The 12,699-nt window shown below is 40.7% G+C and overlaps 1 protein-coding gene and 1 pseudogene across 1 annotated transcript in view; one reads left to right on the top strand and one right to left on the bottom strand.

Annotated features, from left to right (window-relative positions):
* Positions 1 to 12,699, bottom strand: part of LOC148008921 (uncharacterized) — a 28,591-nt gene that overhangs the window by 14,622 nt on the left and 1,270 nt on the right. The window lies entirely within an intron of this gene.
* LOC148008922 (uncharacterized) lies at positions 139 to 1,380 on the top strand (annotated as a pseudogene).

Genomic DNA, 12,699 nt, shown 5'->3' with positions numbered 1-12,699 from the left:
GTCCACCCCAAGATGTAGAAGGTGTAGTTCATAATTGCATGTATCTACTCCCATGAGTTCATGCAAAGGTTTCTCATTTGGGAGATGCATCAGGAAGTTCTAGTGCCAATGTGGCTATTTGTTCCTCTCAAGCTAATGATGCCTAAAAAGCGCAAAGCTAATGCTAGGGAAGGCCCCTTATTTCAAAGTTGGGACATACAAGCGAGGAAAGAGGCATCAATTGCCCTTCATCGGTTCTTTTATGCAAAGGACATTCCTCATTGGAAGGTGAGGAGCCCTTACTTTCTTAACATGGTGAAGACAATCAGAAATGTTGGCCCAAGCTTCAAGGCCCCTTCATACCATCATTTGCACACTAAAGAATTGGATGATGAGGTCAAACGTGTGCAAAGAGATTTGCTTGATCTCAGAGAGAAAGGAAAAAGATATGACTGTAGCATTGTTTGTGATGGATGGTCTAATGCACATCATTGACCCATTATCAATGTAAGAGAGTCTTCAATGGATTGCGTTGCATGGTTGTTAGTGATGAGTATTGCAGAAAGAAAGTGAGCAGAAGTGCCAAGGCTTTGGAGGTTTCATCTATGGTCTTGGGTTCTTCATTTTGGGCCAATGCCAAGATGATTGTGAAGCTATGTGCTCCAATTTTAAAGATTTTGCATCTTGCTGATAGAGAGGGTGCCACTATGCTCACTGATCGCATGATAGAAAAGATTGAAAGTCTTGAGGTTTTTGATGCTTCCAAGCCACAACAACTCAAGGCACTTTGTGTAGACGGATGGAACATGATGCACTCTCCATTGCATGCTACTGCTTTTGTGCTCCATCCTATTTGGAGAGCAAAGAATCCCGACAATGATAGAGAGGTGAGTAAGGGTTGGATGGATGTAGTTGAACGTGTTTCAAACTATGATGTAAGTGTTCAAGGGGAGTTGTTTGATGAACTAGATAAGTATAAGTCTAAGTCACGTCCATTTGCACGTCCTATTGCAAAGGATGAGAAGAGGATGCATCAAGGTGTAAAGTGGTGGGAAGCTTTTGGGGCAAAGACACCAAATTTACAGCACTTGACACCATGTGCTTCACCATGGTGAGAGAAATTGGGGGACTTTTTCTCTCATTCATATGAAGAAAAGGAACAAGCTTAAGCCAAAGAATACAGAGAATCTTACTTTTATACATATCAATTTGTGTCTAATTAGCAAGTTGAAAGAAAGAGGATTTGAGAAGATAGAAGTGACCTTGGAAATGCTAAACAAGGAAAAGGATGACGAAAGGCTGCTTGCTTTGCAGGAAATGAGAGAGGAAGATGATGAGATTTCAGCTCCTGTGACAGTAGGTGCATCAAATGTTGATACCGCTAGTGTGTGCTGGAGATGAGAATGAGGATGCTGGAGAAGAAAATGATTCATGAGTCAACTTGAGTAGCACATGCCATAACAAGTCTACAATTCGGAGTCTTGACCCTTGTGTCATCAGTCTCGATGCTGGAGATGAAAATGATTCATGAGTCAACTTGAGTAGCACATGCCATAGCAAGTCTACAATTCGGAGTCTTGACCCTTGTGTCATCAATCTCTTGAGTGGCCTCTATAGAGTCTAGAGTACTATGACGTAATATGAGTCATGACATTTTGTGATCTTAGTGGACCGATTATAATTTATGAGTCAATGAGTCATGACATTTTGTGATCTTTGTGGGCTGATTATAATCTCAAAATTCATAGTCCCCTTGTGAAACTTCAATGTCTTTTATACTTGTTTTTCAAGGTGTAAGCTTTTTTGAAGTGTCTACAATTCATATTAAGGTTCGACTTATCATTCTTATATTTTTCTAGTCTTTTAAGAAAAAAATTAGGGCAACATATGATTCAGCCCAGGGGTCTGAATCATACTTCAATCATACTTTCATACCCATACATGTATGGAAGTATAAGACGTGTGTTATCAACTATGCAACCTCCTAGTTTTTCTGTGCAAAGAGGAAGAAGGACCGTGTTTATAGGTTGCAGAAGGCTCTCTATGGTGTAAAGCAAGCTCCTCGAGCTTGGTACCAATGGATCGATCGCTTCTTCTTACAGAGTGGTTTCCATGATTCGGATCATGACCCCAACCTTTACTACAAGGTTGTGGGTGACAAGTGTGTGTTGATAATCTTGTATGTTGATGATCTCATTATCACATAGAGTGACTCACAGGAGGTTGATCGGACTCCAGAGATATTGTAACACGAGTTCGATATGACAGAACTTGGCATCCTATACTTCTTCCTTGGTTTGGAGATTTATCACATGGCATAGGCGATCTTTATTTCCCAACACAAATATATCTTCAAGTTACTTTCCGGGTCTGGTATGGATGAGTGTCGGTCTATTTCTTCCCCCATGGACCTTGAGTCCAAGTTATTGGTAGCAGGTGATCCCCTTCCAGATGCTACTCAGTACAAGTGCCTTGTTGGCTCTTTGATCTAGCTGATTCATGGACATCTCTTTTGTGATGGCTTTGCTATCTTCTTTTATGAAGACTCCTACTCAAGCTCACGGGAGAGCTACTTTGCGCATTCTGCACTATCTATAGGGGACTCGATCCTATGGGATCATGTATGGAGAGGAAGCCACTCTTTCTGGTTGGAGTGACTTGATTGGGTAGGCGATGTGGATTAGAGACAGTCCACTATAGGTTTTGCTTTATCCCTTGGTTTCGAAGCTATCTCGTGGAGCAGTAAGAAGCAAGCTATTGTGGTACTTTTTTCTACGACAACAAAGTGCCACACCCTTTGTTCGACTACTATGGAGGCCATGTGTCTTTGTCAGATATTGGTGGAGATTGGTTTTCCCCAGAGAGAACCCACTCAGCTACGTGTGGACAACAAGAGTGCCCTAGCTCTAGCTAAGAACCCCGTGTTTCATGCCCACATGAAGCACATTGAGGTTCAGTACCATTATGTTCTTGTTGGTGGTTTACTATCCCATGCAGGACAACACAATGGATTTCTTCACATGAAGCCTTCGCCCAAGACTTCCATGCTTCATCACATGAAATTATTGGGTTTTCAGACACTCATAGGATCTGAGATGGCATGTTAGCTTGCCTATTTTATGATTGTTAGTCTTGGTTGTGAGCTCTTGTCAGAGTTTGACAGAGACATGGGAGCTTTGGCATTTTTGTGTGCATTTCTTCTATATTAGGCACATTTCCTATGTCTATCACTTGGTATTCACCCCCTATCAATGCATGCCTGCCCAAGATGTTGTCCCATCATTTCTTTAAAGTCATTCATTGCCTTGGTTCTTATAATTGGCTTATTCTGCCATTAGCTTTCCATTTCACTCGTGTTTTCACTAAAAGTTGTTATTTGAGCTTAATGTTTTTGCTTCCTTAGCTTCATTTCGTTTTTTCTATTTGGTTGCTTTAATTATTTAGGTTTACCATTTTCTAATGCATTGTATTGCAATGCAAGTTTTCAGATGCCTATTTTCCGTTTTTCCTCAATTTTTTTGTGCAATCGGACTGCATTTATTGCAATCACATGCCATTTTAGGCAAGTCGGTTAGATTTGGGGGCCATTATGGCAGGTCAAACAATTTTTGGGATTTACAACTATTTATAGCTGACCCTTCTCACTTGGCAGACACATTCTTCTACAGGTTGTTGATTCACTCTTCCGTCTCCAGCATTCTCCTTTTTTTTCAGTGTTGCTGCTGCCATCATCATTCTCAACTTGATCTGATGCCCTCATTGACCCCTCGGACTGCCTACAGAGACTGATCAGACCACATTGTTTGTCACAACTCTATAGAAACACAATTTGTATCCTTTTTTATTAATTTGTCTATATAATGATTTATTAAATTTGTTTCCTTTGCACTAATTAGATATAAAGAAAAGTGCATTGGAGCTGCCCACTGATGAGTGGTCACAGGTTATGGTGGACCCATGCGGCGGGTTAGAGAAAAGATAGTTCACACTTCCACCTATATGGCCCGATTGGGCGCCTGTAACCAGAACTCACGCATATCAGGGTTAGACTCGCGCACAGAAAGGATTGATGCCTTGAAGTGTAGGCTAGATCCGCCAAAACAGACAGTTACAATCAACAAAATGGCGTGATCATGAAATGCTTGTACAATGTGCATGTGTGGGCTGAAAGCTTGAAATGCACATTTTTTTGCATAGGAAAGTCACATGAAGATTCTGATACCATTTTTGCGATGTATATGGAAAAAGCTTTCATATGACACCCATATTGGGGGGTCCCTAAATTTTAGGAGGTCCCTAAATTCTAGGAGCCTCGAATTAGCCTAAAAATGCTAGTCCAAAAAAATAGGGATGACATTCTAAAAATAGTAAATTCTGTACCCTGACTGTGCTTACTAAATTTGGTTGTTTCTATTCTTGACAGTATTCAGCCCAAAAAGGAAGGCCATAGAGAAGAGACAAGTGTCAAGACACTTGTCACACAAGTTTCCAAGTGTCCCACCACTTCTCACATCTCATGACATGTGGCTGGACACTTGTCTTGTGCTACTCCACTTTCCCCTTTTGTACTAACTATTCCCTCTCCTATAAATAAGAGCTCGTTTTTCTTCATTCAGCATCATTTTTCTTTGTTGTAAACTCGATGTACAGCACCCACAGATAGCCAAAAACTCGCCCCATCCATCCCCATCATCATCCCCCACTTCTCCATTATCAAATTCCTCCATATTCCCTCTTCTATCACTGCTGTTTTACAGGACAGCAAGCCTATAAATTCACATTACAGCACCTCCTTCTCGAGCTCTTTCTTCCATTTTAGCAACAAGAAGCAAGCCCTATCCATGTACTGCTGATCAACGATGAAGAAAGGCTGATTTCTCCTCTTTCTTCTCTCATACTGTAAAGAAATCAGTTCTTATCATTGCATAGTAGATAATGCATGTGTGTTTGTACATCTTTGCATGATCTTGTGAGAGTGAGAATTACTTCTCCTCACTCTCAGGTTGATTGTAACTGAGCTCTTTCCTAAAGGACTTGGGTTGAGCAGAAATGCATTCTTTCCGGGGGAGGGGGGGGACGGGGGACGGGGGGGTTGCCCATCTTCAACCCTCAATCTTGTCTCCATTACTTTTACATTTTCATGGCTGTAATTTTGTGAGTAATTTTCATTTTCAGCTTTAAGTGTTCATTCTCTTTTATATTAAATCTCGAAAACAAGCGAATATCATAATTGTTAAGCATAGTACGTTGTTCGGGGCGTTTACATTGTTGTATTCAGCATTCATCTTCACTCAGTGCAGATTTCTTTCTTCTTCTTCTTCTTGACTCTTTCTTTTTTTTCTCTATGTCCACATTGTTGTATTCAACATTCATCTTCACTCAGTGCAGATTTCTTTCTTCTTTTTCTTCTTGACTCTTTCTTTTTTTTTATGTGTTCATATCCTTCTTCCATTGCGCTCTCACCCCTTCGTTGGATGATGTATACAATGTGCCCCCAGCTTGGGGTAAACCTTCTATCCGTTTGGCAAGTTACCCAATTGAACGAGTAGTTTTCTTTATTGCAACCACAGTCAAGATCATAGACTCTCACGCTAGTTTAGTGATTGCTTACAGCAAGGCACAACTTGGTGGGGCCTCTATGTAGTGACTCACTTCCTTTCCTAGCTAATTACCGAGAACTTTGAGTTTCATCATTTCTCGACCTTAGTCACCACACAAGAGCCTATGAATGATGAGCATCTTTGGCATTTCCACTTTGGGCACCTTGGGTATGACTCTTTTTATGAGCTGTCATGCCGTTAGATGATTTAGAACCTTCCACACCTCAAACTATCCAAGGATGTTTGTAGAGCTTGTCAGCTTGGGAAGCAACACTGCACATCATTCCCTCAGCAAACCACACAAAGCTGAGGAGCCCCTTAGATTGATTCATGTTTATCTTTGTGGGCTAGCATCCACTATCACCATTAATGGCACGTTGCACTTCTAGACTGATTGAGATATATGTGGGTGTATTTCTTAAAGTAAAAACCTAACACCTTCACATCTTAACTTGGGTGCGTTTAGTGCAAAATCAAATGTGTGGTCATATAAAAACTATGAGGAGTGATAGCACTGGTGAGTCTACCTCCCATGAGTTATTTTCTTTAGCACGGCATCTCTTGCCAACTTACCTCTACCAACTTCTCTCAAAATAGAGTTGTAAAGCATAGGAACTACACTGTGATAAACAAGGCACACTCTATATGTAAAGCTTCTCGAGCGCCTACGGCCTTAGATTGTTAATACATCAGTGTATATCTTCAATAGGTGTCTGACTGCAACGGTCTCATAGTAGAGCTCCTCGAGTTCAACTAGTACCCAACAGCGGCGGCCTCTTAGGCATTCTTTTGCATGCAGCCCCTCATTTTCAGCTTCAGAGTTTTCTAGTATTGTGCTTGCACACACAATCATGATGATCAACCAAGCAAGCTCGCAATTTCGAGCTGATCTCTTGATTTTTGTAGGATACTCCTCGAAGACGAAAGCCTATCGCTTGTTTGATTCTCAAACAAACAAGGTGATTACCTCAAAAGATGTAGTTTTTTATAAGAGGGATATAGTGCAACCCACTCCACCAACCTCCAAGTTGATTCCTCAGCCTACTTTATCAAAGATAGTGCCATCTGAGCCAAAGACTTGTGCTCCTAGGCCTACTATTAGGAACTCATCGTCTCACTTGTACCAACAGACTATGCAGGATTCAAGGATCCATCCACCAGATTCCATCCCACATGAACTAAGAAGATCTACCTAGCTTGCACCTACAACTACATTTGCGATGTCTTTATGGCAAATCTCATAGCACATTCTAAGCCCAAAGAACTAGCAAGAGCCTATAAAGCATCCACAATGGCATGAGGCCATAGATAAGAAGCTTGAGAGCATTGACTAGAACGGAACTTGAGCCTTAGTGGCTTGTCCAAGACATAAGAAAGTCATTGGAACTAAGTGGATCTTTAGGAACAAAATGAAAGCTAATGGAACTTTGGTTAAATACAAGGTTCGCCTTGTAATGCAAGGTTTTCGCCAAAAGTATAGCAACGATTATGAAGAGACCATCACACCCATAGCATGGTTGACATAATCTACCTCTTATTAGCAATAGCCACTCACCATGGTTGGCCGTTGTATTGGATGGATGTTAAAAGCACCTTTCTAAACAGTTATCTAGAGTAGGAAGTGTGAGAAAGCAATACCAACAATGGAGGAGAGAGAAACGAGACAGTGACAATGAGTGAGCTACAGCAAAAGTGTAGAGTATACTTGCTGAACTAAACTAAAAGAGTGAAAGTACAACCTAGTTTAGGTCATGAGTTGACCTAACCAGTCTTCCACCAACTAACTAGAGTTAGGGTAACTTACTCTAGTTCCCAATGTCACTATCTTAATGTTTAAAGACACTAGGTACACACACTACATTGACACTAGAATAAGTGTCCACACCATACAAAATACATTGGGCATTGCCCAAGCTTACCAAATTCTAACAACCCCCTACAGTACCAATGTTATAAAGTACAAGGATGATCAATCTTTACCAAAGGGTAATAAGTTATGGACTTTCGAAAAGCCTCAAACTTCCCACGTGATAATTCTTTGATAAAAATGTCTGCAACATTTTCCTGTGTGGATACATACATCAAGATGATCTCTCCTGCATAACATCTCTCTCTAACATAATGGTAATGCACCTCGATGTATTTTGTGCGAGCATGAAACACAGGATTACGTGCTATTGCAATAGCACTCTGACTGTCAGAAAGAATGGGTGTAGGACCCTCCAAGGGTAAATGTAGATTAGCCAACAGTCTACATAACCATACACATTCCAATGTTGCTGTGAAGTCTGCCCTGTACTTATAGTCTCACAAGACGAGGTAGCCACTGTAGGTTGTTTATTGCTTAGCCATGAAATGCATGAACGGCCAAGAAAGAAACAATGTCCACTAGCAAACTACCTAGTGTCTGCATCACCAACCCAATCTAAATCACATTAAGCCTATAAGTGCAAGTCTACCCCTCCCCTCCCTCCCCCCCCCCCCCCCCCCGAGGAAATAATAATGCATGTGACTGAGTACCTTGCAATTATCTAAAGATCTACTTAACAACTTGTCAATGTGTGGCCATGGGTTGTGCATATATCTGCTTACCTGAGATACTACATACTAAATATCAAGACCTCTGTTACAAAGGTAAATGAGGCAGCCAATAGCCTGGTTGTAAATTGCAACATTATACATCTCTTCATCATCATGCATAGACAGCTTTAAGCTTGGTGCCATAGGAGTGCACATAGGTTTTCAACTTCCCATATTAAACCTATGTAACAGCTTATCACATACTATGACTCTGACGACATGATGATACCATGTTGATTTTGGGTGAACTGAATCCCCAAATAGTAGTGTAGACAACCCATGTTTAACATAGCAAATGCATGTTTTAATTCAGTCTTAAAATCTGCAAATTTTTCCTCTTTAGGTACAATGAGCAGCATGTCATCCACATAAAGAATGATAATCAGCAAGTCCCCCCCTTCATTCATAATGTATAGAGTAGGAGCAATTGGACTATTTTTGAACCCTTTGCTGGCCAAATATGCATCAATTTTTGAGTACCACACACGAGGAGTTCGTTTAAGACCATAAAGAGCCATATGCCGCTTGTATACCATGTGCTCTTTTCCTTTATTCACAAACCCTGGAGGTCGGGACACATAAACATCCTCATGCAAATCCCCATTCAAGAATATTGTTTTAATATCCAACTGATGTACTTTCCAACCATAATGTGTAGCTATCGCGATCCCACATCTCACCGTACTCATACGAGATATAGGAGCAAATGTTTCCTCGTACTCTATGCCTTTCTTCTATGCATAGCCTTTTGCTACCAATCGTGCCTTGTACCTATCAATTGAGCCATCAACTTTACGTTCAAACCCACTTAGTGTCAATGGCCTTCTTGCTAGGTAGTAGATCCACAAGATCCCATATAGAGTTAGTGGCAATGGACTCTAACTTCTCCTGCATGGCCTGCATCCAAATCACAATCACCTACTTCCATTACATCAGCCAAACATGCCCCCCTCCCCCTGCATCATGTGTTGCATGCTTGGCAGCCCTTCTAGTGTGCTAGGGTAGTGGGGTATCCATTTTACTCTCTTAGAGAGTTTGTAATAGCTAGGAGCAAATGTTTCCTCGTACTCTATGCCTTTCTTCTATGCATAGCCTTTTGCTACCAATTGCGCATTGTACCTATCAATTGAGCCATCAACTTTACGTTTGAGTTTGAAAACCCACTTAGTGTCAACGGCCTTCTTGCTAGGTGGTAGATCCACAAGATCCCATATAGAGTTAGTGGCAATGGACTCTAACTTCTCCTACATGGCCTACATCCAAATCACAATCACCTACTTCCATTACATCGGCCAAACATGCCCCCCTCCCCTTGCATCATGTGTTGTATGCTTGGCAGCCCTTCTAGAGTGCTAGGGTAGTGGGGCATCCATTTTACTTAGAGAGTTTGTAATAGCTATCTTGGGACTATTTTTGCTGCATTTACAGCAGCCCTTTCATGTTGAACTGTTGCCTCCATTGCATGTGGCAAACCCTCATCAATAGCCTGCTGTTCAGGAGCATATGGAGCAGCCACAGCTTGCTGTAACACGTTTGTCTTGCCATTTACAGCAAGCATGGACTCTAAAGAAAGTGGTAAAAGGCCTTCAAAAACATCACCAATGTCATGTGTGGCTCGCATTTGAAACTAGTCATGTGAAAATGTTGCATTTTCAGCAAATATAACATCCCTACTCATAACAGCTTCTTCATGCATGGGTCACACATGTGATAGCCTTTGCTTTCTGAACTGTAACTAATAAAAATGCATTTTACACCTTATCATCGAGCTTCCCACAAAGCTATTTTGGAACATGCACATAGGCTATGCAACCAAACATCCGAAAGTAGTCAACTTTGAGTTTCTTGCCATGTCAAGCTTCAAACAGTGTGATCATCTTCAAAGCCTTTGTAGGTGTACAATTCAATACATGATGGGCACACTAAAGCCCTTCTAACCAAAATTTATGTGGCAGCCCCTGATTTGCAACATACAACAAATCATTTCCATGAGAGTGTGATTCTTCATTTCAACAACTTCATTTTGCTAAGGAGCCATTCTAACAATGGCTTGATACATAATGCCACCATCCAACAAATATGTCTCAAATGCACGAGATATGTACTCCCCCCCCCCCCCCCACCGTGTAAAGTGTTTGTAATTTTAAATGAATTTCAACCTCAAGCTTTGCTACAAGATGTTTAAAATACATGAATATATCAAATTTAGCCTTCAGTCCATACACCCATGTATACCTGGAGTAGTCATAAATAAATGTAACAAAGTAAAGATGACCCCCAAGTGCACGTATCCTCACAGAACCACAAACATCAAAGGTGAATAAGTTGCATTTTTCGGACAGCACACACTACACCATCCTTTTTTAAGGCAAACCTGTGCATCTTGCCTAAAATACATCCCTCGTATGCATGAGGAGGTGGAGTCTCCATTGGAAGCAATACATCTACCATATGACACCTCTGAAGGGTCATCAAACTCCCAAAGCTCATATTTTCATAATGGGCATATCAAAGCTTCACATTCTGCATAGCAAGAGTAAGACTAGTGACTACGAAAGCATCATGAGACCATTGGCTATAACTGTCTAACAAGAATAAACCCTTGTACAGGATGCCAGACAACTTGAATACATCATCTATCTCCCTATTTCTAACAATACATTTGTCATCTTCAAACATGACCTGAAAGCCATACTTATTGAAAATAAAAATAGACAACAAGTTCTTTTTAATGCTATGCGCAAATAATACATCAAGAAGCATGAAGTTTGAACCATCTACAATAGTAATAATGACTACCCCAATGCCACATGCATCATGACTGCTGTTGTTTGCACATGTGACACACTTCCCAGCAGTGGCTGAATGCAAAAAAATAAACAAGCACTTCTTAGAAGTGATGTGCTTTGAAGCACCATTGTCAAAATACCATGTTTGCTGCATTTTAGCAGCATTAAATGCTGAATCAGCCATAGAAGAATCATAACTGTATGTGAGAAATGCATAATCCTCCTCTACCAAGTTGGTTGAAGCATCACCATCTGCCAATTTGTTGGTTGATGTCTCTTGGATAGCCAAACCAGAGTCTTTCTTCTTCTCCTTGGACAATCTCTTTTGCAATTCATCAATATAGTTACCAAGCTTCTTGCAATAATGACATTTTTTCTTCTTTTAGAGTTATCTAAGTCTTAGACAGCCTTGTGTTATGGCTGTCTAGCATCACCCTTTTGCTGATTTTTTGCATTTTGCCTAGCTTTACCCTTGCCTTTAAATTTGAAAAGCATAGCCACATCACCTAAACACAATGTAACATTCTTCCAAGTATGCTCCTCTTGCAACAAGAGGCCTTCCAACTCCACAAATGTAAGGGGTTGCTTGCCTAGCTTTACCCTTGCCTTTAAATTTGAAAAGCATAGCCACATCACCTAAACACTATGTAACATTCTTCCAAGTATGCTCCTCTTGCAACAAGAGGCCTTCCAACTCCACAAATGTAAGGGGTTGCTTGCCTCCCCCCTCCATGACAAAATCAAAGAGATGCAAAAACCCAGATATAACTCTGGAAGAGAGTTCAGTGTAATATTCACCAATTCAGTATCCTGAATAATCTCATCAACAATGAGTAACTACTCACACAAATCTTGTATATGAATAAGGTGATCTTATTAGCCTACCTGTGTTTGTCATGTTAATCTATCATCTCCTAGTTGTGATCTCCTGTTAGACTTTGATGGAGATATTGAAGCTCTAGCAATTTAGCTGCATTTTCTTTATTTATTGACTTTTTGTGTGGACCGTCTCTAATCCACATCACCTACCCAATCAAGTTGCTCCAACCAGAAAGAGTGGCTCTCTCTCCATACATGATTCCATAGGATTGAGTCCCCTATAGATAGCGCAAAATGCACAAAGCAACTCTCCAATGAGTTTGCTGCCTGAGTAGAAGACTTCATAAAGAAGACAGCAAAGCCACCACAAAAGAAATGTCTGTGAATTAGCTAGATCAAAGAGTCAACAAGGCACTTGTAGCAGGTAGCATCTGGAAGGGGATCACTTGTTGCCAATAACTTGGACTCAAGGTCCATGGGGCAAGAAATAGACTGATACTCAGCCATACTAGACCTGGAAAGTACCTTGAAGATATATTTGTGCTGGGAAATCAAGATTCCCTATGCCTTGTGATAAATCTCCAAACCAAGGAAGAAGTATAGGATCCCAAGACCTGTCATACTGAACTCGGTGTGATAATGAGATCATTAACATACAAGATTATCAACACACACGTCACCCACAACCTTGTAATAAAGGTAGGGATCACAATTCGAACGATGGAAACCACTCTGTAAGAAGAAGCAATATTTCCATTGGTAAACATGGTCCTCCTTTCCCTATGCAAGAAAACTAGGAGGTTGCATAGTTGATAATATATGTCTCATACTTCCATACATGTATGGGTATGAAAGTATGATTGAAGTATGATTTAGACCCCTAGGGTGAGTCATCCCTTGCTCTAAATTTTTTCTTAAAAGACCAGAAAAAT

Source organism: Lygodium microphyllum, unplaced genomic scaffold, assembly GCF_053477565.2.
Source record: "Lygodium microphyllum isolate KBCC unplaced genomic scaffold, Lygodium_microphyllum_v1.1.10 scaffold_46, whole genome shotgun sequence".
NCBI lineage: Eukaryota > Viridiplantae > Streptophyta > Polypodiopsida > Schizaeales > Lygodiaceae > Lygodium > Lygodium microphyllum.
This window is presented reverse-complemented; position numbering and strand designations above follow the sequence as displayed.